The sequence below is a fragment of the Tenrec ecaudatus genome, chromosome 4, assembly GCF_050624435.1.
Source record: "Tenrec ecaudatus isolate mTenEca1 chromosome 4, mTenEca1.hap1, whole genome shotgun sequence".
Lineage (NCBI taxonomy): Eukaryota > Metazoa > Chordata > Mammalia > Afrosoricida > Tenrecidae > Tenrec > Tenrec ecaudatus.
In genome coordinates this window covers 8,047,041-8,073,324 of record NC_134533.1, presented here as the reverse complement: position 1 = coordinate 8,073,324, position 26,284 = coordinate 8,047,041, and the positions used below count along the sequence as shown (strand labels likewise).

Below are 26,284 nucleotides of genomic sequence, written 5' to 3'. Positions count from 1 at the left end.
GCCTGCGCGCAGCGGGGGGCCTCGTGCGTGCGGAGCGCTAAGCGGGAGCAGCGAGAGGCGGGCCGGGCGGGGCGGGGCAAGCCGGGCCGTCGAGCTCCCCCTGCTTCTCCCGCGCAGATGGTCTCGCCTGCGGCGCCCGGGCGGCCCGCGGCAGCGGGGACTGGCTGCGCGAGGCTGCGCGGTGGCGCGCCGAGGGGCCGTACCACCCGCGGGGGGGGTGGCACAGACGGGCCCCCGTGCCCAGGGACAGAGGGTCTCATGGAGCCCCCTCCTCGTGAAAGGCACTCCTGACAGCTCGATAAACAAGGTCCTCGCTAAGTGGATTGGGTGCAGCGAGCAAGAAATGTGGCTCCCCCTCCAAATTGTATGGGAATGCGTTGGGTCCCCGTGGCTGCTGCTGATTGGTCGCAGTAGAGTTACGCGGACCAATCAGGAGGCGGAAGGAAATTTGCGGGCCAATAGGAAGAGAAGAGCAGGTGAGTGGTTGCTCGAAGAGGCAGCCCGCGTCGCCTAGGACGAGGTGCGCCCGTAGCTGCGTGGGAACGCGGAGAGCACCTGTCCTGGGCGGGTGGTGCTGGTTCAGCCTCAGGCAATGGGAATGTTTGCTGTGTCTGGAGAGGGAGCACAGCCAGGTGTGGCAGGGGCAGCGGGAGGAGACCGACCTTTAATTCCGGGTAACTGTGAAAGGATTGACTTTCCTCCCCGAGTCTACAGCTTTGCTTTGTTCCCTGAGCTCCCGTGGCACCGACGGTCGAGTGCAAAAGTCGGTGGTTTGAACTCACCGCCAGCCGCTCAGCCCAGAATGATGGTCTGGCTGCGCCTGTAAAGGTTATAGCCTTGGCGACCCAGGGAGGCACTTCTGCTGTGTTCTGTAGGGTCGCCGTGTGTGGGGTCAACTCTGTGATAGCGGGGGTGGCACCACCGCTGCCAGTCGTTTGGGATGCGGGCTCTTTCAGCGTGTGTCTGGGTCACAGCCAACTCAGGCAGCCCTTCCTTCGACAGTGCGGCGCGTATACACTCGCTTCATGCTGTGGGTTTTCCCCTCATTTCCTATAACCGACCAATCAGCAAAGTCCAAGTTAGCTAGATGGTGCCAATCCCTTACGCCTTATACGTGGAGCCACTGCGGTTTGGATACTACACACGACCTGCCCAAGGTTCTTTTGACTGGACGTAGCCTGCTGTTGGGCTCAGCCACCTTCGCCTGGCATGACCTGACAGCCACTGTATTGGTCCCCTTCCCCTCAATAAGGCCACTGATGATTTCCTGGTTAGTCAATCTGTTGGTCAGCTGCGGGTCCTTGCCTGCCCTGACTTTTCATCCTGGAAAGCCTCCTCCTCGAGCACCTGTAACCCCATGTGCCCTTGCCTTTTCTCTTTACCCTCTGCCTGCTCATCCTCCCCTTTCTTCTGTCTATCCTTTTATGTAACCACTGGTGTCCACTTAGGCCCTCTGGCTTCAGTCTCCTCTGACGGCCTCCTCTGTTCCTGTTGGTTGAATGCCTGCTCCCTTTCAGTTCCCCCACACTGTTGGCTCCCATGTCTGGTCTCCACTGGCTTCCCTCTTGCTTCTAAACAATCCAGTGCCCTGAGTTGCCTGCCTCCACCCGAGCTCCAGAAACTTGTGGACGTCATGTCCACTGTCTCCCTCTCTATCCACCCCACATCCCAACTGGTCATTAAACCGCATGTTCAGCTCTTCTATAAATATTTATAAGGTGGCTCCTGCTCGAGGAACTTAGGATGGGTCCACGATCAAAAGAACGATCTCTATTCTTGTAGAACATTGATCCTAGTAGGTGTTAGGGACCATAAAAATGTATACAATATCAGTGGACTGTCAAGTCAAGTATGTTGTATGATGATAAGAGGGGAAAGTCACACAGAATCAAGGGACTGAGGAGTGTGGGGTGGGCGCAGGAGACAGGTCACAGTAGCAGTGAGGGTACTCTGGGGACCTCTAATTGAGAAGCAACTCTCCAAGGGAAAACAATACTTTTCATGGACTGTGGTTGATGAGCTTTGCAGGAAACGTTCCCTGAGATGGGTTTGGGTAGTATTCAATGTAAGCCTACCTCATTCAGATGGATGTGACGATATTACAAATAAAGAACTCCTTTTAAAATTATTTGACTTTTATTAGAGGAAAATGTCATTGGAAAAGTATTTGATCTCTTTTCCTGAATCTATAGTTGTGTGTGTGTGTGTGTGTGTTTTAAACAAATAAAACAACTGAAAAAACCAACTGAGGAATTATTGAAACCCAAATGACGGCTGAACGTGGTAGTAGGTCAAGAGGAAAGTAAAAAGAAATGAAAGAACTAGGAGGCAAAGGACATTTATAGAGGTCTAAATACAGGCAGGAACATATGTAAATACGTTTATAACATTAGGCAACTAGATCTAGGTACATATATTTATTTGTTAAGTATCAAGGTAGCAGGCAGACATTGGCCTCTACTCAAGTTCTTCCTCAACACAACAACACTTTATTCTAATAACCTGACATTCTGTGATGCTCACCTTCCTGACATGATCACTGAAGACAAAATGGGTGCACAAGCAAATGTGAGGAAAGCTGATGGTGCCCAACTATCAAAAGATAAAGTGTGTAGGGTCTAAAATGATTGGAAAGTAAACAAGCAGCCATCTAGCTGAGAAGCAACAAAGTCCACGTGAAAGAAGCACACCAGCCTGTGTGACCAGGAGGTGTCCACGGGACCAGAACAAAAAATCATATTGATGTGAATGAGGGGGCGTTCAGAGTGGAGACCCAAGCGCATCTGTAGACAATCAGACATCCCCTTACAGAAGGGTCACAAGGAAGAGCACCGATGAAACATACAACTTTCCCCTAGTTTTTTAATGCTACCCCCATCACCACCACCAATATCATGATCCCAAATCTGCCTTACAAATCTGGATAAACCAGAGCATATACACAGGTACAGATAAGAACTGAAAACACAAGAGAATCCAGGACAGATAAATTCCTCAAGACCAAAATTGAGAGTAGCCATACCAGAAGGGGAAAGGGAAGGTGGGGAAGAAAGGGGGATCACAATGATCTGCATATAAACTCCTCCCTGGGGGATGGACAACAGAAAAGTGATGAAGGGAGATGTAGGTCAGTGTAAGACATGAAAAAATAATAATTTATAAATTATCAAGGGTTCATGAGGAAAGGAGGATGGGGGCGTGCGATAGTTACATAATCTAGTGTCAATTTGAGAGGATTAGGAGTGAAGGGGTGAAGTCTGGCTTGTCAATCAAGATATAACTAATTAGGCCTCTGTGTGGGCATGGCCTTCTCTGGAGAGTTCTGGGAATTCCTGTTTTTCCTCCTTGGAGGCAGGAGACACTTCTCTCTCTCTGCTCACTCCCTGGGAGACAACCTTGAGGAGAAACCACATGGATCTACCCTGATGCAGCCAGAACCTTGGACCTGGAGAAGCCACATGGAGACCTCTGTCAGTGCTGAGATGCTTGCAATGCCACTGGATCAACAAGACTTCCCACCCACTGGCCTGGATTGTCTGCATTTGGTGTCATTGCATGTGTTTCGTGAGTCTGAATAGGACTTTATAGATTGGTATTGGACATATGGGCTAATACTGGGCTTATAGGCTTGGACTGGGTTGGGATGCTTTCTTAATGTACCCTTTATATAAAAGTCTTTCTTATACACATATGAGTTTCTATGGATTTATTTGTTTATACTGATTTCTTCTGCTTCTTATTGTAGATATAAGAATGTGTAGAAATTATTTAGGGAAGTATGACATTAGAGGGCCTGTAAGCCCACTTGCCTCGAGCCATTAATTTGATCCTTGGATGGGTTTAGGCCATGCCTGGAGAGAAGGCTCTGAGAAGATAAGCCCCAGCCAGTACTTTGGAGTTCTCAGGATACTTGCATTCCAAGAGACTTTCCTAGGGGCAAGATTGACAGATTGAAGGGGAAAAGGAATTCTTTGAAGTTTGAACTCTAGTGGCTTTTATCAGAAGGGGGAGGTGGGAGAGGTAGTGGTGGAATCTGAAACCATGGAGAAGACTCTTCTCTGGGACTGAATGTTAAAGGGAGCCTGAGCAGGCTGAAATGCTTACTAGGTGACTACCTGGATTCCCTTGATGAGCAGAAGTGGGAGAAGTGCAGCAATAAAGAGAGGGGTTGTGTCTGACCACTGACACCCGTGGACCTGGTTTAGAGGAACTAGAGGAGAAGATGAGAGCAGGTTGACTAGTCTGAAGTTCATGACCTAGCACAAGGGGCTAGGGTTGTTGGGCCATGGTCTAAAGGCAAGGCAACCAATGGACACCCTGAAGAGGCTGAGTGAGGCAGCCCACATTGAGGTGACCAGAACCCAACCAGATGGAGATTTTTGAGCCAGTGAACTAGTGCATACTGCTGCTAACTTTATGAATGACCTGACCTGATATGACTTTGCTTATGGATGCAGACTCACAAGGTTCCAAGTGGGATGAAGATTCTTCACGTCAAACATTATGATTGTCTCCAGAGAGCACTGGGTTGATGTCAGTGGGCAGTGTAGAAATTGGATACCCAAAATGGGGGGATAAAAGCATGAAGTGGTTGGCGTACAAACTTTCATAGGTGGGGGGAAATTTATTCGTAGGATTATAGGATGAAGGTGTAGGTGTTACTTAACTGTAATTTTTAGGCATAGATTTTTTGTTCACTTATAGAATGTTATGTTTAAATGAGGGTGACGTATATTGAATTGTATACATTTTAGTTTTATCCTGTTAGTTACAGATTTGATTTTATTATTGTTTGAAAATTATACATGGCTAAAGAGTTATGTGAAAGTGTCGAATTGACAAGGGGTGGTCTGTGGTAGTTACATAATCTGGTGTCAATTTGAGGGGATTAACACAGGAGGGAGGGGGGGAAATGAGCTGATACCAAAGGTCCAAGTAGAAAGAAAATGTTTTGAGAATGATGATGTAAACAAATGTTCAAATGTGCTTGACGCAATGGATGGATGGATGGATTGTGATAAGAGCTGTGTGAGCCCCCCAAACAATGATTGGAAAACAAAAACAACTGAGAGTATATGGACGTTCATCTGGCTACATCATGGGTGGAACTTGAATGGATTTCTGACCTGCTGCTGTAACAGAAATAAGGAAGACAAAGATTTGGTTTTACCTTTCTCTGGGTTTCTGAGACTAACCCTTCAGGGAGTAGAAAGCCCCGTCTTTCTCCTGAGGAGCAGCTGGTGGTTTCGAATTGCTGGCCATGCAGTTAGCAGCCCAATGCACACCCACTACGCCAGGCAGCAGTAATGTCAGGTTTCCATGTGCATTCAGCAAGGTGAACCTAAAGCATCAGTGAGTTGAGCCTCCAGTTCAGGTCAGATCAGAGGACATGGTTTGCATGCCCAAGGTAACAGCTGGCTCATGGTGGATTCTGTTTGACCTCCCTGTTATAAGAAAGATTTCTGGCTTCTGGGCCCGTGATTTCCGGTCTGCCAGCCAGTGTATCTAGCACGTTGTCTGTCCAGGCTCTGTGGGCTTTTCAACTGCTTATTCAATGTTGTTTCTCTTCTCATCTGAGGCCGTGCTGGCCACCCTGGAAACACAGAGATGAGAATACACAGCCCTTGACTTTCAGAAGTTCACCGTCTAGCCGGGGAGATAGCTGGCTTCAAAAGTCTACATACGCTCCAGTGTGATCAATGTGAAAACAGAATTCTGTAGAAGGCCTACTGTGGCTGGGTGAGAGCAGGTCTCTAAAGAAGTGTCTGTGTGTCCCCACATGGGTGTAATTGGGAGGGCGGGGACAGTCTGGGTGGAGACAATCCCTGGACACCTGGATATGATTGCCCTTAATCACTTCATTCTTCCTTCAGGAGACAGAACCTACCTTTCATCGTGTTGGAAAAATACTTCCAGATCCTCCCTTGACCCATCTCTGTTTTCCCCAGGAGCTGCCACCCACCACGCCAACAAAAACGACCTGTGTGGCATTGACCGATCTGCCTGTCTGTCTAGATAGACTGCTTTGGGACTTCCTTTTAGCCCCGGAGCTCGTTCCTTCCAACAGTAACTATGTACTGAGCACTGTGTGCAGGTTCATGGCAGGGCCTGGGGACACTGGAGAACAGGGCACAGCACACGCCTCATGGAGCTTCAGTCTCAGGGTGGAGAGATGCACCCAGCAAAGAATCGCAGGGTAGTGATCTGGCCAGCGGAAACAGTTCTCCACTCCTGCTGAGTGATGGGGCCGTGGCTACAACATGGTCCAAAGGCCTATCTTGTCCGAATTCATGTCAGCATTCAGTGCATTTGTATTGAATGTCAACTATGTGATAGGCTTGGAGCTGGGGTTTGGGGCGGGCTCAAAGTTAACGCTCAGCCCTCCGTGCTCACGGTCGGACCGGTCTGGAAAGTAAACACTAAGGCTAGGGGAGCCAGTGTTTCTTTTGTTACCAACCACGTTGTTGGGATCTGTCTTGGATCCCTCCAGAGCTGGACAGATGAAACCACCGTGATCCACAAGTTTCTCCTCCTCTGGCCCTTTGGTCCATGCAGAAAGCAGAGAAGAATGCATGTGGGGTGGGCAGGCAGATCTGGAGAGGGCAAGGCTGCACAGAACATGCTCAGTTGCCTCTAGTAACCCTGAAGAGTAACCCTACCCTTGGAGGAGAGAGGGAGGGTCAGTGGAAAGAGACCAGAAGTATTTGGTACTCCATGGGAGCTTAAGGGATGGAAAAAAATTCCTAAATATCCTATTCAAACCAAGGCAAGTATCCTGCCAATTGGTCAACTGATGCATCGGTTGTTTGATGTTGTCTACGCAGTGTAGGTCTGTGCACTTCTTTGGTTCATTTGTAATAGAAGTAGTAGAAGGCCACAAGTTCATGATCACACCCCTGACAGAGAGATGGGGTCTATTTCTCCCTCTTTGATTTGGAGCTTGACTTAGGAGCCTCTTTGAATCGACAGGACACGGAGCAAGCAAGGCTCTGCCAGTTCTCTTTGCTCTGTCTGGGCACCCAGCCACCATGCTGTGAGGAGGCCCACAGAGCGCGAGATCAAGGCTCCAGTCAGCAATGGCCAGCACCCATTTGCTAACCTTACAGGTGAGTCACCTTGGGAGTGGATACTCAGCCCCCGTTGAACTGCCAGGCTGACGCCACGTGGGTTAGAGAAAACCTGTCCCCACAAAGCCACACCGAGGTTGAAACCCGGTAGGAAATACATCTGTGCTGTTGTAAGTGTCATAGGAGTAGATAGTTTATATCTCCCTGTGCTCAGCCAGGGTTGTGGGTTTGAACCAACAGCCTTTCAGTTCGCAGCTGAGCACGTAACCACTGTGCCGCCAAGGAGCACAGTCCTGGAGGCCTCGTCTGTCTGCGCCAGGAGCCCCTGGAAGGTGTTGACAGTTAGGGATTCCACTAACTGTCAGGGGGGCCAGCCCCTAACAATTCATCATAGACCCGGTAGGCACAATGGTGCAGAGATAATAGGTAAAGATTACAGTAAAGTCATCGAGAGCATGAGAGAGAGAAAAGAGATTGAGATAAAGGAGTCAGACACATTACATAGTAACATGCTCACCTCAGCTCCTCTTGGTGGTCCAGGGCAGGAGAGATGGGCTAGAGCTGGGTGGGGGCGGGCAGGGTGAGGAGGACAAGAGGAGAGGGGACAGGGGAGCGAGGGCGGGTGGGGGAGCCCTCGTTATTACTCACCAAGGCTTATGTACCTTTGGGGACGTGCCAGCCCCTGATTACAGGTAAAGACATACGTCACAGGAAGGGGTTGTACTATAGGTAATACAGTAATGGGGGGGGGTGGCGATCTAGGGGTGCATATGAATTAGGAAGGGCAGGGATTGGGGGCACACATGTGACAAGATGGGAAGATCCTAGATTCAGGATGGCAGCCCAACTGTGGATGTCACTGAGCAGGTTTGACCTCTTCTCTGGCTCTCCATGGAAACCATTGCTATCCTTACCAGTAGGGTGTGAGCCCCACCCACAGTGGACCAGATGCCTTCAGGGAGAACATCTCTTAAGCATCTGACCTCCCACCATGTGCTGGCAAACAGCCTCTCATGTTTGGCATATCTTTGGGGAGACAGAGCTGGGGCAAAGTCTTTTATAACCCACAGCCAACCAAGACGGTAGTGGTTCACCCCACCCAGAGGTGCTTTAAGGCAGGTCTGATGATCTGCTTCCATAAAGATTACAACTAACTCCCTCCCCCCCCCCCAAAAAAATTCTGTGGAGCTCAGTTCTATTCTAAAACACACAGGTCACCATGACTCAGAGTTGGCTTGATGGCAAAGCTGGTGTTTGTTTGATTATGGGCGGGGCTGGGTGCCAGGAACTCAGTGGTGAGCCAAGGGACAGTGTGCCCGCGTGAACCTTCTTGCTGGGTGCCAGGGATTCAATGCACTACCCCCCCTTCCCTCCTCTCGGACTTGCCCCTGCCTCCCCTTCTTCCTTCCTTCCTTCCTTCCTTCCTTCCTTCCTTCCTTCCTTCCTTCCTTCCTCCCTCTCTTCCTTCCTCCCTCCCTCCCTCCCTTCCTTCCTTCCTCCCTCCCTCCCTCCCTTCCTTCCTTCTTTTCTTCCTTCCTTCCTCCCTCCCTCTCTTCCTCCCTCCCTCCCTCCCTCTCTTCCTTCCTTCCTCCCTCCCTCCCTCTCTTCCTTCCTTCCTCCCTCCCTCCCTCCCTTCCTTCCTCCCTCCCTCCCTCCCTCCCTCTCTTCCTTCCTTCCTTCCTCCCTCCCTCCCTCCCTCCCTCCCTTCCTCCCTCCCTCCCTCTCTTCCTTCCTTCCTTCCTTCCTCCCTCCCTCCCTCCCTCCCTCCCTCCCTTCCTTCCTTCCTCCCTCCCTCCCTCCCTCCCTCTCTTCCTTCCTTCCTCCCTCCCTCCCTCCCTCCCTTCCTCCCTCCCTTCCTTCCTCCCTCCCTCCCTCCCTTCGTTCCTCCCTCCCTCCCTCCCTCCCTTCCTCCCTCCCTCCCTCCCTCCCTTCCTCCCTCCCTCCCTTCCTTCTTTCCTTCCTCCCTCCCTTCCTTCCTCCCTCCCTCCCTCCGTTCCTCCCTCCCTCCCTCCCTTCCTTCTTTCCTTCCTCCCTCCCTTCCTTCCTTTCTTCCTTCCTTCTTTCCTTCCTCCCTCCCTCCCTCCCTCCCTCCCTTCCTTCCTCCCTCCCTCCCTTCCTTCCTCCCTCCCTCCCTCCCTTCGTTCCTCCCTTCCTCCCTCCCTCCCTCCCTTCCTTCCTCCCTCCCTCCCTCCCTTCGTTCCTCCCTCCCTCCCTCCCTCCCTTCCTTCTTTCCTCCCTCCCTCCCTCCCTTCGTTCCTCCCTCCCTCCCTCCCTCCCTTCCTTCCTTCTTTCCTCCCTCCCTCCCTCCCTTCCTTCCTCCCTCCCTCCCTCCCTCCCTTCCTTCCTCCCTCCCTCCCTCCCTCCCTCCCTTCCTTCCTTCTTTCCTCCCTCCCTCCCTCCCTTCGTTCCTCCCTCCCTCCCTCCCTCCCTCCCTTCCTTCTTTCTTTCCTCCCTCCCTCCCTCCCTCCCTTCCTCCCTTCCTTCCTGTGAGATCCATGAGTTTTCCTCCTTCCAGTCACTCGATCATTTATTCATCCAAGAGGAAGTACCCACCACCAGTCAGAACGCATCAGAGAATGCAATGGACAGATACCCCTGTCCTCAGGGAGCTTAGTCTCTGAAAGACGTAAGCCGGGGGAAAGAGGAGCTGATACCAAGAGCTCAAGTAGAAAGTAAATGTTGTAGAATAATGATGGCAATATATGTACAGATGTGCTCGATACAGTTGATGTGTGGACTGTTATAGGAGCTGTAAGAGCCCCCAGTGAAATGCTCTTAGAACAAAAGAGGAAAGACAAGAAAGGTAAAAGCAGACAAGGAGTATCAGTTAATGGGGTCAAACTCTAGGGACAGAGGTCGTGAGTGGTGATGCGATGCCCATTGTTTACGAGCTATGCATGTGAAAAGTGTGTGTTTTGTTGTGTCTCAGGAGGTACCTAAAAACCCCCAGAATTGCGCTGCGTGAAGTGGAGCTTTCTTAGTACACATTTCCTCCCTAGGCAAGCATTGAGCAACTCACTCTGAGCCAGTGCACCCACTGGCATTGCCTGGAAGCTTCTCTCTGATCACAGTGAATTTTTTCATAAAAGCAGTTTCGTTCAGACCGCGTTCTTGGTGATTTAAGAGCACAGTCTTTGGCTATGAAATTTTATTTCCTGCTCAGGAGAAAAATGCCACAGAAACTGTTGTGATGTTGAACACAGCTCCCAAGGACAGCACTATGGGAAAAATTCAAGTGTACAAGTGTTTTCTCATTTCAAAAAAGGTGAAATGTCGATTGATGACAAACCTCGTTCTGGACATCCATCGACTTCCTGAATGGATGAAAATGTCGACTCTTAGTGCATTTGGAGTTTGTTCCACCAGGTCAGACTGTTAATCAAGCTTTCTATTTAGAGGTTCTGAAAAGATTGCATAACAGCGAGCAACAAAAAAAAAGCCTGATTTGTGGCTGAGGGGGGACTGGTTTTGCCACCACGGCAACGCACCTGCTCACGCAGCCATCTCAGTGTGCCAGGTTTGGGCAATAAACAGTATGCCTCTCTTGCCCCATGCACCTGACTCACCTGACCTTGCTCTGTGCGATGTCTATTTGTTTCCTCAAATTCAGAGGGACATGAGTGGACAGCGATTTGATGACTTAGAAGAAGTGAAGGGAAAAACAAGGGAGGTGCTGTCAGCCTTCCAAAGAGATGGGTTTGAACAATGTTTCCAAGAAATGGAATCACAGATTCGACAACTGTATTGAGTGTAATGGAGAGTATGTTGAAGGTGACAAGGTTGTTCTGTAAAAAAAAACTTAAACCCATAGTTTGGGGTGGCATCTGTTTTGGGGGGTATCCCCTTGTTTATTTTGACCAAACAAATAGAAAAAGTCCACACAACTAAGCAAGAACCCCACAGAGAGATGAAGCCTTTGGGAAACCAAGAGGGGGGGCACTAGGAGAACTCGGGGTCTCTTGGTAGAAGAGACACTTCTTCAATCCCAGCAGGAGGGGAGGCAGAGAAAGTGTGTACAGGTGCAGATTCGGGTAAATACAAGCCGGCAGAGAGGGTGTTGGCGGTGTGAGGATCACGAAGTTGTGACTATGATCTCAGAAATGGGAATTCCCTCGGGAAAATGCAGTTGGATTGCCCGGGGGTTGAAGTGCCCCAGGAGGTTTGTGGCCTTGAGCTCAAAGTGAAACAACCGTCTGCTTGTCTGGTCTCCTTTCTCTTCACGGAGTCAGAGGGGACTGGGCTTCCAGCTAGACGTGGACCAGGTAGACCAGCCACCGGATCCTCAACCACAGTGACTCTCAGCCTTCCTCACGCCGCGACCCTTTCGTATGGCTCCTCATGCGGTGGTGACCCCCCAACCATAACATAATTTCATTGCTACTTCATCACTGTCACTCTGCCACTGTGATGAATCGTCATGTAAACATCTGATATGCAGGATGTATTTTCATTGTTACAAATTGAACCTAAATAAGCATAGTGATTAATCACAAAACAGTATGTAATTATGTATTGTGAAATGTTTACATGTTTTCCGATGGTCTTGGGCGACCCCTGTGAAAGGGTCGTTTGACCCCCCCAAAGGGGTCACGGCCCACAGGCTGAGAACCGCTGCTCTGAAACAAAGCCACCAGAGACCTGATGGAACCGATACAGATGATCATCCTGGAGCCCTGAGCTTCATAGGAAAAGACAGAGAAGTGGATTGAATACAGAACATAAGCAGCAAGAAAGGAGACAGGTGGAATGGGTGGGCCACCAGCCGGTCTGCCACAGAGAGGCCATTTTGGGCTTTCGAAAGCAAACTAATACTGGCCTTCGCTTGCCCAGAGCATGTCTCCCAACACCAGGGGCTGATCACCAGAAAGCGTTGGTTCTCCCTTGGTCCCCCAGACCTTCCTAGTGACCAGAAACATAGTGTTATCCTCCCTACACAACGCCTTGCTACACCTGAGGCCCAAGGTAGGCTCTTGTGGATCAAGTGCTGGGAGTGCACCACCCCACCTCTGGAGGCTCCTGAGCTCTGGCTCATTAGTCCAGTAGACGGGCAGTGTCAGACAAGCACCCTGACCCCGGCATTCCGGGGGGACGGACAGGAATGCCTTCTGGGCCCCAAAGAGCTCCTTCTGGATCAGGACCCAGACACCTTGTAGACCTGAAGGGATTTTGTCTAGATACCTGCCCTGTCCCCACCCTGTGGCTCCTTGAGGCACTCAAAGCTCACTGCCATGGATTCAATTCCACTCAGAGCAACCCCACAGGACAGAGTGGGCTGTCCCTGTGGGTTTCCGAGACTTGAGACCTCCCAGAGTAGACGGTGCCGCCACTCTGCATGGGGCAGCTCATGGGTGCAGAGGGCACCAACCTGCAGCGGACGCCCTGCCTCACACTTTCCTCCTCTGCCGCCTACCCTTAGTTCTTGTCTTCCCTTGTCCCCGCCCACTTCCTTCCCTCAGCTTCTCTTCTCGTTAAATTCCCTCCTTTTCCCTTAGTTTTTCTTTCTACTCCGTTCTTTTCCTCCCTCTTTAGACTTGTTCATGGTGTTCCTTCATTTTTCTCCTTATTTCTTGTCCCCTCTGCTAGTTATTGAATTACTTTTTCTGGTTTGTTTCCCTCCCTCTACGTTCTTCTTTATTGTTCTGTGCTGTTGCTAGCCTTTGTTTAATCTTGGTTTTTCTTTCTTTGTCCCCCCCCCCCCGCCCCAGCAGGACACAACAACTGTGCCCACACAGTTCTTCCTGCGGCCCCACCCACTGGGCAAGGGCCACTAGCCACTCCTGTACCAGCTGATCAATGACAGACCGCAGCCGGCACCAGTCAAACCCACCCGCAATTGCATGACATGAACAGCAAACAGAATTACGCACACACTCACATCCTCTATCTCAACCACCAGGAGGCTGGTGGTGAGTGCCTAAGAACACAACCATTGACAACCACCAATTAAAAACAAATATAGCTATCATCGTTTTCTTCTTCTAAATCATTTTATTAGGGGTTCATACAACTCATCACAATCCATACAAACATCAATTGTGTAAAGCACATGTGTACATTCATTGCCCTCATCATTCTCAAACATTTGCTCTCCACTTAAGCCCCTGGCATCAGCTCCTCATTTCCCCCCTCCCTCCCCAGTCCTCCCTCCCTCATGAGCCCTTGATAATTTATAAATTATTTTTTGCCATATCTTGCCCTGCCCGACATCTCCCTTCACCCACTCTTCTGTTGTCCATCCCCCAGGGAGGAGATCATATGTAGATCCTTGTAATCAGTTCCCTCTTTCCAACCCACTTTCCCTCTACCCTCCCAGTATCGCCCCTCATACCCCTGGTCCTGAAAGGATCATCCACCCTGGATTCCCTGTGTTTCCAGTTCCTATCTGTACCAGTGTATATCCTCTGGTCGAGCCAGACTTGCAAGGTAGAATTCAGATCATGATAGTGGTGGGAGGGGGGAGGGGGGAGGAAGCATTTAGGAACTAGAGGAAAGTTGTATTTTTCATTGTTGCTACATCGCACCTTAACTGGCTCATCTCCTCCCCTAGACCCCTCTGCAAGGGATGTCCAGTGGCCTACAAATGGGCTTTGGGTCTCATTCCTCACCTCCCCCCCCCATTCACTATGGTAAGTTTTTTTGTTCTGATAATGCCTTATAGCTGATCCCTTCAACACCTCATGATCGCACAGGCCAGTGTGCTTCTTCCATGTGGGCTTTGTTGCTTCTGAGCTAGATGACCGCTTGTTTACCTTCAAGCCTTTAAGACCCCAGACGCTATACCTTTTGATAGCTGGGCACCATCAGCTTTCTTCACCACATTTGCTTAAGCACCCATTTGTCTTCAGTGATCATATCATGGAGGTGTGCACCCAATGATATGATATTTTGTTCTTTTATGCCTGATAACTGATCCCTTCGGCACCTCGTGATCACACAGGCTGGTGTGTTCTTCCATGTGGGCTTTGTTGCTTCTGAGCGAGATGGCCACTTGTTGACCCTCAAGCTTTTAAGACCCCAAATGCGATATCTTTTGATAGGCAGACACCATTAGTTTTCTTCACACCAACATCGTTTTCAAAGCATTTTCTCTCCACTTGGGCCCTTGGTATCAGCTCCTCATTTTTCCCCTCCCTCTGTCCGTCATGAACCCTTGATAATTTGCAAATAATTTCTTTTTCATGTCTTGCGCTGTCCAATGTCTCCCTCCACCCCCTTGTCTGTTGTCCATATGTACCAGTGTACTTGACACAATGGATGGATAGATTGTGGTAAGAGTTATATGAGCCCCCAATAAAATGTAAAAAACGAAAGAAAATGATGATGGCAACATATGTACAAATGTGCTTGACACAATGGATGGATGTGTGGATTGTGATAAGAGCTGTACCAGCCCCCAGTAAACTGATTTAATAAATAAAAATAAACAAACAAAAAACCAAACCAAATATAGCACCACCATGTTGACTGGGAGACAACATAAGATTTCAGTTCACATGAAGAAACAAGGTAGGGTGGTGTAAGAAGTGTTCAAAGGGAAGAATCAGAAGGCTCTTCTGAGAAAGAAACAAGAGTGGAATTCAAGAAGAAAGGACATGTTTGAAAGGACATGAGGGGGCAGCAAGTGTGCCACTGTGCTTGATCTAATTGAACCATGGATTGTTATACTATCTGTAGGAGCTCCCAATAGAATTTTAAAAAATTCTAGAGAATGATATTTAGGTACTTTCAATGGATTGAGAGAAAGCTGCATAGGAAATCAAGAAAACACTGTAAGAAGAAACTGACGATGTAAATGAAAAATTAGAGCCCTTACAAAAATAACAAATAGAAAAGTCCACAAAAACAAATAGAAACCCAGAAGATTCGTGCTAAAATTTCATGATTGCATCTAGTATGCCAATGTAGGCTGCAAGCATGAATGTATTGAAAGAGCAAAGAAGTAGGAATGAACCATTGGAAGACCGAGTGAGTGAGGCTGAAAACTAATCTGTCAGTGCTAATCTGATTGAGGAAAATCAGGAGCAGACAGAGCCAACAACAACTAGGCTAAGAATTATGTGGAATATCAAGAAGAATAATTTACATGTAATTGAGACAAAAAATAAGCACGGAAAAAATTATCCAAGAGTGATTAGAAGAAAAGATCACTAGTAACATGAAAAATGAGAGGATATTTATTCAAGAGTCTGAACGAACTCTAAACAAGAGAGACCCCAAAAGAGAGCCACCCAAACATCATCTTCACACTTTCCAAAACCAAGGACAGGGAAGCAATCCTGAAAGCAGCGTGGGAAAAAAGCCAGAAAGTTACCTACAATGAAAATCAATGCAACTGAGCTCTGGTTTCCCAGCAGAAACCAAGCATGTCATGGAATGACATACATAAAACCCTGAAAGAAAGAAAAAAGCCGAGCAAGAAATTTAAATATATACCTAGCAAAGTCATCCCTCAAATATGATGGCAAAATTAAGACATGTCCAGATAAGCAGAAATTAAAGGAATGTGTACAACCCAGACTAACCCTACAAGAAACACTACAGAGAGTTCTTCAGAGAACCCACATCAGCAGACAACCACCTCAGATTAGCATGCATGACCCCAGCACCCAGAAGTCAGCCCAGATACAGAAGTATATTAGAGTTAAACAAATCTACAGGACGAAAATAGGGAACCAGAAATAAGTCAGTGACAAAGTGAAAACAGGAAACGATCAGGGTAGTTACAAACCTTCCGAATGGGGAGGAAGCGAAGTCAATTTCAGACAGGGTAACCTCAAAGCAAAGTAACAAACTTCAAAAGGAGGAAAACCTTAAATATTTAGTCAGGACTGAAACAACAGCGATGAAAGTGAAGAAATGACAAGGACACTGTGGCAGTCACCTCATCTGGTGTCAATTGAAGGATTAAGAGTGTAGGGGTGGAGTCTAGGCTGTCAATCTGGAGACAGCCAATGAGACTTCTGTGGGCGTGGCCTTCTCATGAGAATTCTGGCAAATCTGGTACTTCCTTCTTGGAGGCGGAAGACACCTCTCTCTCTGCTACTCTCTGGGAGACATTGCAGAAGACAAGCCACGTGGACACAACCGGACCTTGGAAGCTGGAGAAGCCACAGAGAGATTCCTGCCAGCACTGAGATGCTTACAACACCACTGGACCCAAATACTTTCTACCCACTGGCTAGTAATCATCCTGCATTTGGCTTCATTGCATGTGCTTTGTGAGTCTGAAGAGGGCTTTATAGATTGATATCGGACATATAGGCTAATATCAGACTTAGGGCCTTGGACTGGACTGAGTTGGGGTGTTTTCTTAATGTAAAATTGCTCTTGTATAAAGCTCTTTCTTATACATATATGCGTGTTTATGAATTTGTTTCTTTAGTCTACCCAGACTAACACAAACACCCATGAACACATAAAAAAATCAACACAGAAAGTTATGTGGAACAAAAAAATCCAGCAGCAGCAACACACACACACACACACACAAACACACACAAAACAAACAAAAACCACAGCAAAAACACAAAAAATTTACCTATCAATAATTACACTGAATATAAATGGATTGAATAAACCAATCGAGAGACAGAGTGGCTGCTAAAATAGACTGTGCTGTTGATTGCACAACTTTTCTTAATATGATTGAACTAATGAATTATAAAATATGAATTATATGCCAATAAGACTATTAAAAAAAAGACAGTAGCAGAATGAATAAGCAAACAGTTCACATCTATATGCTGTCTACAAGACGCAAACCTTAGACGCAAAGACAAATAGACTCAGATAGTTAATGATAAACTACGTACAACAACGCAGCATTAAAGAATAATGAATCTGCAGACTACCTCACAACACAGACGAACCTGGAGGACTTTGCACTGGATGCAACAAATCATAAATGGAAGACGATTGCACGAGACCACTTGTAAAGACTCCAGAGAGAGTGTCCACACGCAAAGATGTATTCTTTGATGCTACTTGGGGTGGAGAAACAAGGGAGGGGAACCTACTACCTGGATGATAGGCAACTGCTGTGTCAGACCACGTTGGCCAGAGAAACAAACCCAGTGACACGCCTATGTTTCTGAGAGCAATTGTACATTAAGAATGCATTCCAGCCAGTCCAGATCAAGTCCATAGTCCGATAGTACCCCGTATGTCGATACGAGTCCACAAATTCCTCTTCAGACTCACTACCAGCAGGTCTAATAGAGATCGCATTAGAAGGTCCTGGCTAGAGTGGGAAATCAATGTGGTCCAAGATTCCAAAGCATAAAAGAGACCAGGCTTACTGGTCCGATAGAGACTCTCTTGATCCTCCAAGATGACAACCCTTAGTCACCTAATGATGCTGCTTTCAACCCAACAACAGAGTGGTCCATACAGGGGAGCAGTAACACTAGGGAGACGGGTACACCACAGAATAAATCGACCATATATTTAAACAAGCAGCCATCTAAATGGGGGGTCAACTAAGTCCACGTGGAAGAAGCACACCAGCTTGTGTGATCTAAAGATGGCAATAAAAAAGCCAAATATGGAGAGGGACGGCAGAGAAGTGGGGGAAGGGAGACTCCGGATAGGGCAAGATATGACAAAATAACAATGTATAAATTACCAAGGGCCCATGAGGGAGGTGGGAGCGGGGAGGGAGGGAAAAAAAAAAGAGGACCTGATGCAAGGGGCTTAAGTGGAGAGCAAATGCCTTGAGAATGATTGGGGCAGGGAATGTATGGATGTGCTTTATACAATTGATGTATGTATATGTATGGATTGTGGTAAGAGTTGTATGGGTCCCTAATAAAATGTAAAAAAAGAAAAGAGAAAAAAATGATTAGGGCAAAGACTGTACAGATGTGCTTTATACAATTGATGTATGTATATGTATGAACTGTGATAAGAATTGTATGAGCCCCTAATAAATTGTTTTTAAAAAAGCCAAATATGACGAAGGGAAAAGTATGAGAAGCCCCAAACCCACCTGCAGAGCATCTGGTCAGATTAAGTCTCAGCCAGATCTCCTCTGGCCGCAGGAGAGGGACTCCAGACAGAGAGCGCTGTGCACTTGATGATGCTGGATCGACTTGACACGTGGTCAGCTGACCTCCCTCTTGACCCCACCTGAATTTGTTCCAGGCTCAGGAATTCCTTGTTTGTTCCATGAGAAACATTTCTTCTCTGGCTTTTAAGATATTGATGGTGGTCTTTTCTTTCTTCCTCATTATTTGTACTTTTTAAAATGAATTATTTTATTGCCAGCTCTTATCACTCTTATAACAATGCATACATCAATTGTATCGAGCACATTTGTACATATGTTGCCGTCATCATTTCTGAAACATTTTGTTTGTGTTTGAACCCTTGACATTAGCTCCTCTTTTTCACCCTCCCAACCCCCATTATTTGTATTCTTAATCTTAATCTTATCATTGTTATTTTATCCTTGCCACTTTATTTTGGTTTTGCTTTTTATTGTTTCTATTGGGTTCCTCAGTTTGTGGAGCACAGAAGTAGAGGCATAGAGATAATGACTGACGAATGGCTTATAGGGGGGGTTGGGGGGAGCACTAGAACTGATTGTGATTATACAACTCATTTTAAAAGCTATTTAACCATGGAATTATGTGATATGGGAATCCTCTAGCAAGAAAACCACGGGCCAAAAAAAGATACCAAACTCGACCCATGGTTACCAAAAGGGAAGGGGAAAGAGCTGTGTCAGGGGCATTGACTTCATGTCAATGGTGTAATTTGGAAAAGGATGTCAATCACGGTTGCACAGTACAAAGGGTATAATCAATGACACTGAATTATACAAGCAGAAGTTGTGGAACTGGAGAAAGTTCTGTTGTGTATATTTTTGCCACAATTAGAAAAAAATGTCATGAATAACAATGACTACAAGGAAGAAGAAAATGTTGTAGAATAGAATATGATGACAATTGTACAACTCTTCCTGATATGATTGAATTATTGAATTGTATGGCATGTGGATGAAGTGTTAATAAAACTGTTAAAAAAAAAAAAGAAGGAGTTGGGTTGCTGACTTCAAGGTCAGCAGTTTGAAGCCACCAATCGTTTTTACTCCTGTAAAGAGTTTCAGTCTTGGAAACTCACAGAGTTCCACCCTGTCTTAAAGGGTTGTTACGAATTGGCATCGTCTTGATGGTGGTGCGTGAGATCAGAAGAGAGGATTGTAACATTGATCATGGCAGACATTGAGCGGCCAACCACAAGGTCAGAAGTTCGAAGCCACCCGCCGCTCTGCCGGAGAAAGATGGGGCTTTCAACTCCAGGAAGGAGGTACCGTCCGGATGACCTTGGAGGCTCCTCTTCCCTGTCCTACAGGTCCGTATGAGTCGGGACCTACTTGATGGCTGTGAGTTTTTGAGTTTTGAGTCATGTTTAAATGTAAGACATACCTTACCATTAGATCTCCCGTTTGAACCAAATTTAAATTTATTTGTTTTTACTATTTTCTGTTTTCCCTTTGATTGTGATTTTTCTGTGTTCTGTCCAACCATTGTTGCTGCTTTTTTGTTTGTTTGCTTCCTGTTTTGGTGTTTTATGTGATTTTCTGTATCTGAACTCCAGGATAGGGAGATCGAGGACAGGTGGAAGCAGTAAGCAGATAGGGGCAGGGCAGGGGAGCATGGGGGGAAGTGGGGCGCTAACAACAAGTGTGAGAAGAAAACGTTCTCAAAATGATCGTCCTGACGACCGCACAACTTCTCTTGATATGATCGGACACTTAACTTGTATGGCATGCAAGTATGGACCGACACACGAGTAAAAAGAGGGACCACCTCAGAGACTCACGGGCAATTCTACCCTGCCCTGGAGGGCCGGTACGAGTCTGCCCGGACTTGATAGCGGTGACTTGGTTTGGTTACAGGATCAGGGCTCTGTACACAGGAACAAGTGCATACTCAAAGACTCTGGGCTTCCTCCCAGAGGCCCTGAGGGTGGAAGCAGCGGACTGATGGACTGACGTGAAGCGGATTTGTGCTGGATGAGATTATCTTGGTTGCAGGTAAGAAGTGGATGGGAGGCGGGAAAGGAGTCGGAGGACAGGAGGAAGTGGCCAGACAGCGGACTGCCTTTGCACAATCAGACTCGAGTAAACAGCTTTCTGGTCTTCTCTGCACTGAAAGCTGGACCAAGATCCGCCAGGCACCAGCCATGAGAGCCCTCGTTCCACGTCTTCTTCTGAATCTGGCCTGACTTTGGGGACAGCTCCCTGTCAATGTACCGCTGCGACCATTGTTTAGTGATTTGTCTTCAGCAAAATGTGACTGGCATGTGTTAGGAATGATCTTGCTCAGTAATTTCTGCCTTCTGGTGGGTCAGCCTTCTTTGGAATGCGCACAGGTACCATTCTCCCCCCGTTGGTTGTCCAGGAGCGAGCTTCCAGAGCTCTTGGCATAGACCAGGGAGCGCCTCCAAAGATGCATCTGGTTGCTGAACCGTCTCAATCGGCACCCCGCCAATTCCTGGGGTCTTTCCCTTCTGTGCTCCTCCCTCCCCTCCAGTATGTTCAGTGCCCCTTCAGCTTCTTCCTGCAATACTATCAGTTCTTCTTTTTTTTAAATCATTTTATTGGGGACTCTGACAGCTCTTAAAACAATTCATCCATCCATTGTGTCAAGCACATTTGTACATGTGTTGCCATCATCCTTTTCAAAACATTTCCTTTCTACTGGAGCCCTTGGTATCAGCTCCTCATTTTTTCCCCTCCCTCTTCCACCCTCCCGCCCTCATGAACCCTTGATAAATTATAAATTAATCTTATTTTCATATCTTCCACTGTCCTCTGTCTCCCTTTACCCATGTTTCTGCTGTTCGTTGTCCTGGGGTGGGGTGGGGGATGGGGTTATACGTCCATCATGGTATCAGTTCTTAATCATATGCTACTTCTTGAACTACTTGAATGCCTACCAGTTCTTTGCGATAGAGTGAGTCTGGGTATCCCTTCCTCTTCTTTTGATGCTGCATCACTGGGTACTTTGCTCAGGGGATCTTTAGTACAGCAACTCGAGGCTTGAGGTTTTCCCTTCCGGTCTCTCAGCTGAGAAATGGCGAGTGTGCTCCTTCCCCCTGGTTCCTTACGTCGCTGAGCATTTCATGGTAACACTTTGCCGTCTTCTTGAACTTTCTTTGAATCCTCTGCTCAGCTCCTTTCCTTCGCCAGTTCGTTTTCTCTTGTTCCTTCATCGTTTCTATGTTTGCTCGAGCTTCTTGACATTTAAGAACAAGCTTCACACACCAGCCCGTGTGAGCTTGACGTGTTGGTGGGATCAGGCATCAAGGAGCCAACAGCATATCATGTGAATGAGGGGGAGTGTAGAGTGGGAACCCAAAACCCATCTGTAGACAACTGGACATCCCCTTACAGAAGGGTCACAGGGAGGAGATGAGCCAGTCAGAGTGCAGTGTAGCAAGGATGAAACATACAACTTTCCTCTAGTTCTTTAATGATCCCTCCCCCCCACTATCATGACCTCAATTCTACCTTACAAATCTGGCTAGATCAGAAGATGTACACTGGTACAGATAGAAACTGGAAACACAGGGAATCCAGGACAGATAAATCCCTCAGGACCAATAATGAAAGTAGTGATACCAGGAGGGTGGAGGGAGGGTGGGGTGGAAAGGGGGAACTAATCATAAGGATCTACATATAACCCACTCCCTGGGAGACAGACAACAGAAAAGTGGGTGAAGGGAGACATTGGACAGTGTAAGACATGACAAAATAATAATACTTTATAATTTATAAATCATCAAGGGTTCGTTGAGGGGTGGGGAGTGAGGGGGAAAATGTGGAGCTGATACCAAAGGCTCCAGTAGAAAGCAAATGTTTTGAGAATGATGATGGCAACAAATGTACAAATGTGCTTGACACAATGGCTGGGTGGATGGATTGTGATAAGAGTTGTACGAGCCCCCAATAAAATGATTTTAAAGGAGAGAAAAAAAGAACAAGCTTCATAGTCTCTTTTGATGTCCATTTTGGTCTTTTCTTTCTTGCTTGTCTTTTTCGTCTCTTCCTGTGTGAAGTCCTTGACACCATTCCACAGTTCTGATCTTTGGGCATTAGTGGTCAGTGTGTTAAGTCTAGTCTTATTTGTTCGTGCGATGGTCTCCAAATTCACCTGGGACATACTCAAGGTCGTATTTTGGTTCTGGTAGAACTTGCTTCAATTTTACTCTTCAGTGGAACTTGCACATGAGCAGTTGATGAACTGATCCCCGTCCGTGCATCACCTTGTTCTGACAGGATCCTTACCTTTCCCCACGGATGTTGTCTGTTTCTGCCAGCAGAGGTAGTCTGTTAGTATAGTGAAGACTATTGAGATGGCTGTGTTCCTTTTCTATCCTGACAACTTAATGAAATCCTGACCGTTTAAGTTCATTTTATCATTGATTTCCTTGAGGTGTATCGTTGTGCGATATTGCAGGTATACTACATTCAGACCTGGTGATGCAGTCCTGAAGCGTCTGGCTGATAACCGAGAGGTTGGTGGTTCAGGCCCACCAGTCACTCAGGGGAGAGATGTGGCAGTCTGCTCTACAAAGACAGCCACCTTGGAATCTCCACGGGGCAGCGCTACTCTGTCTGAGAGGGTTCTAGAGTCAGAACTGACTCCGGGGAAACGGCTGCTCTCTTATCTGAAGGTCGAGATCATTTTACTTTTTCTTACCAAGTTTCATGCTTCTAACTTCTTTCTCTTACCTAATTGCTTTGGCCGATGCCTCTATTCCCGCTGGATACCTGCAGAGACAGCAGACACCCTTGCCTTGTTAAGTCCGTGGCATCCCTATAGGGTTTCCACTCTGAGTGAGGAAGGCACCAGTGTTAACACCAAGTTACATGGCATACATGGGCTCTACACCCCCCATATCAAAGACAAGTCAACCTCACTGCCAGTGAGCCAATTCTGAATCACAGCAACCCGTGGACCAAGGCGAGCTGCCCCTGTAGCTTTCCGAGACTGTAAGTTTTTATGAGAGTTGAAAAAAATTAAAAATAAATATGAAAGCTTTGCTTCCCTTTCGGTAGCCTGGAAAAACGGATAAAGCAGTGGCGTATTAGCTCTTTGAAGGTCTAGGAGACAGCCCTGGGAATCGCCCGGGCACAGTGCCTTCGAGTTAGGTAGTTCTTTAATAATTGCCTCTTCCTCCCACCTCCATTAATATTGCTAACTTTAAGCAGGTAAATTTTGCCAATCTCTGTTTATCTGGGAAATTACCCATTTCTTTTACTTTTCTAAAGAATGAACAAAGCCTGCAAAGTGCTTTCATAATCAGATACAAGCATTTTTATGGAGATATCATTTGAACATGCTGTAAGTTTCCTACTTAAAGCATACAATTCATTTTTAAAAATTAAATTCACTGAGTTGGGAAATCAAGTGGTACTTAAATAATTTCATGTCAACTTGAAGATATGTAAAAATAGATCTATGAACATATATTCATAGGTTAAGCATCAAGGTAGCAGACAGACATTGGGTCTCCACTCAAGTCCTCCCTCAATGCAAGAACACTTTGTTCAAATAGACTGGCATTCAGTGATGCTCACCTTCCTGACAGGATCGCTGAAGACAAAGCAGGTGCATAAGCAAATATGGTGAAGAAAGCTGATGGTGCCTGGCTATCAAAAGATGTAGCATGTGGGGCCTTAAAGGCTTGAAGATAAACAAGTGGCCATCTAGCTGAGAAGCAACAAAGCCCACATGGAAGAAGCACACCACCCTGTGTGATCACGATGTGTTGATGGGATTAGGTATCAGGTGGTGTCAGTGGGATCAGGTATCGCGCATCAAAGACCCAGAATAAAAAAATCATAGCAATGTGAATGAGGGGGAGGGAGGAGTGGAGACCCAAAGTGTGGGATATGAAAAGACTTTCCCCCAGGTTTGTCTCCCCCAAAGATATGCCAAACATTAGAGGCTGTTTGCCAGCACAGGGTGGGAAGTCAGATGCTTAAGAGATGTTCTCCCTGAAGGCATCTGGTCCACTGTAGGTGGGGCTCACACCCTACTGGTAAGGATAATGATGGTTTCCATGGAGAGCCAGAGAAGAGGTCAAACCTGCTCAGTGACATCCACAGTTGGGCTGACTTCCTGAATCTAGGATCTTCCCATCTTGTCACGTGTGTCCCCAATCCCTGCCCTTCCTAATACGTATGCACCCCTAGATCGCCCCCCCCTCCCATTATGTATTACCTATAGTACAACCCCTTCCTGTGACGTATGTCTTTACCTGTAATCAGGGGGCTTGCACACCCCCAAAGGTATACAAGCCTTGGTTATAAATAAAGAGCTCTCTCCCCCATCCTCGCTCCCCTGTCTCCTCTCCCCTTGTCCTCCTCCTCCTCTCCCTCTCTCCTGCCCTGGTCCACCAAGAGGAGCTGAGGTGAGCATGCTACCATGAAATGTGTCTGACTCCATTATTTCAATCTATCTTCTATTTTTCTTATTCTCTATGACTTCACTATGATCTTTACTTATTATCGCCATACAATTGTGCCTACCGAACCTGTGATGATGTGTTAGAGGCTGGCTCCCCTGACATCAAAGCTCATCTGTAGGCAAGTGGACATCCTCTCACAGAAGGCTCACAAGGAAGAGAAGAGCCAGTCAGGGTACAGTGTAGCACTGATGAAACATACAACTTTCCTCTAGTTCTTTAATGCTTCCCCAATATCATGATCCCAATTCTACCGTACAAATCTGGCTAGGCCAGAGCATGTACACTGGTAGAGATAAAAACTCAAAACACAGGAATCTAGGACAGATAAACTCTTCTGGACCAATAATGAGAGTAGCCACACCAGGAGGGTAGATGGAAGGTGTGGGGAGAAAGGGGGAACCGATCACAATGATCAACATATAACCCCTTCCCCCAGGAGGATGAACAACAAAAAAGTGAGTGGAGACAGTGGTCGGTGTAAGACATGAAAAATAATAATAATTTATAAATTATTGAGGGTTCATGAGGGTGGGAGGGTGGGGGAGAGAAGAAAAAAAAGAGGAGCTGATACCAAGGGCTGAAGTAGAAAGGAAATGTTTTGAAAATGATGGTGATAACATACGTACAAATGTGCTTGACACAATGTATGGATTGCGATAAGAGCCCCCAATAAAATGATTTGGAATAAAAAAGTAAGGGTGTTATTCAACCTGTCCATCGGATCACAGTCTGATGGTGCCTCCTTGTGGACGTGGCCTTCGCAAAGGAGGGCCCTGGGAGCCTCCCCTTCTCTGCCTTCACCTTCCTGCTGGCTGACCTGGTTGCTGCCACTGCCATTGGATCCACACGGCTTTGCACCCGCCGGCCTGTGATATTCCTGCATTCTGCATCGTTGCATGTGGCTGTGTGAGTCTGAAGAGCAACTTATTGGACTAGAACCGGATTTATGGACCTGAGTTGGATTGGACTGGGATGTTTACTATATGTATCTAACTTCTTGATTTGTTTCTCTAGTCAACCCAGCCTAACACAAATCATCAAATCATCACCACCATTTAATTCCAGAGCATTGCCATCACCCCCCAAAGAGACCCCACGCCCATTAGCAGTGAACCTCCCATGTCTCCTCCCCACAGTCCCTGGCATTCACACATCCACCACTTTCTTTTTCAACAGGTTTGCCCATTTTGGACAAGTCTCCCCAATGGCATCATGCACTGTGGGGTCTTCTGTGACTGTCTTCTTGCATGTAGAGCCATGTTTTCAGGTTCATCTGTGTTGTAGCATGTACCAGTACTCCATCTTCATGCTAGCACCTAGTCTTGATTATTGCAGCTTCCAGGTAAGTTTTGAAATCAGGAAGTGGAAGTCGTTCCACTTTGCTCTTTCTAACAACAAAACTTAACATTGTTTAGACTGTGCTGGGTCTCTGGCATTTCCTCATGGAGCTGATGATTGGCTTATTAATTTTTGGGTGGGGGGGTGGTGCTGGCAAGTAGTAGGAGCATGCTACATGTGCCTGTCAGAGTAACAGCATGACGTCTCCTGATCCAGGAACGTGGGGTCTCTCTATATTTCTTGGGCTCCTTTGTATTTCAACAGCGTTTCGCCCTTTTCAGTGGACAAGCTCTGTATCTTTTTGTTGCTGTTAGATCAGTTTCTAATGATTTTATTATTTCTCGCTCACGCAAGTGGAATGGTTGCCTTCCTTTCATTTTTGCCGTGCCAGTGTT

At 47.1% G+C, this 26,284-nt stretch overlaps 1 long non-coding RNA gene across 1 annotated transcript; it reads left to right on the top strand.

Moving 5' to 3' along the window:
• The first annotated feature begins 254 nt into the window (after positions 1–254).
• LOC142446239 (uncharacterized) lies at positions 255–25,851 on the top strand. The gene is made up of 3 exons (XR_012784038.1): positions 255–476; positions 19,213–19,421; positions 25,728–25,851. It is a non-coding gene; the product is annotated as an uncharacterized LOC142446239 (long non-coding RNA).
• The last annotated feature ends 433 nt before the right edge of the window (positions 25,852–26,284 follow it).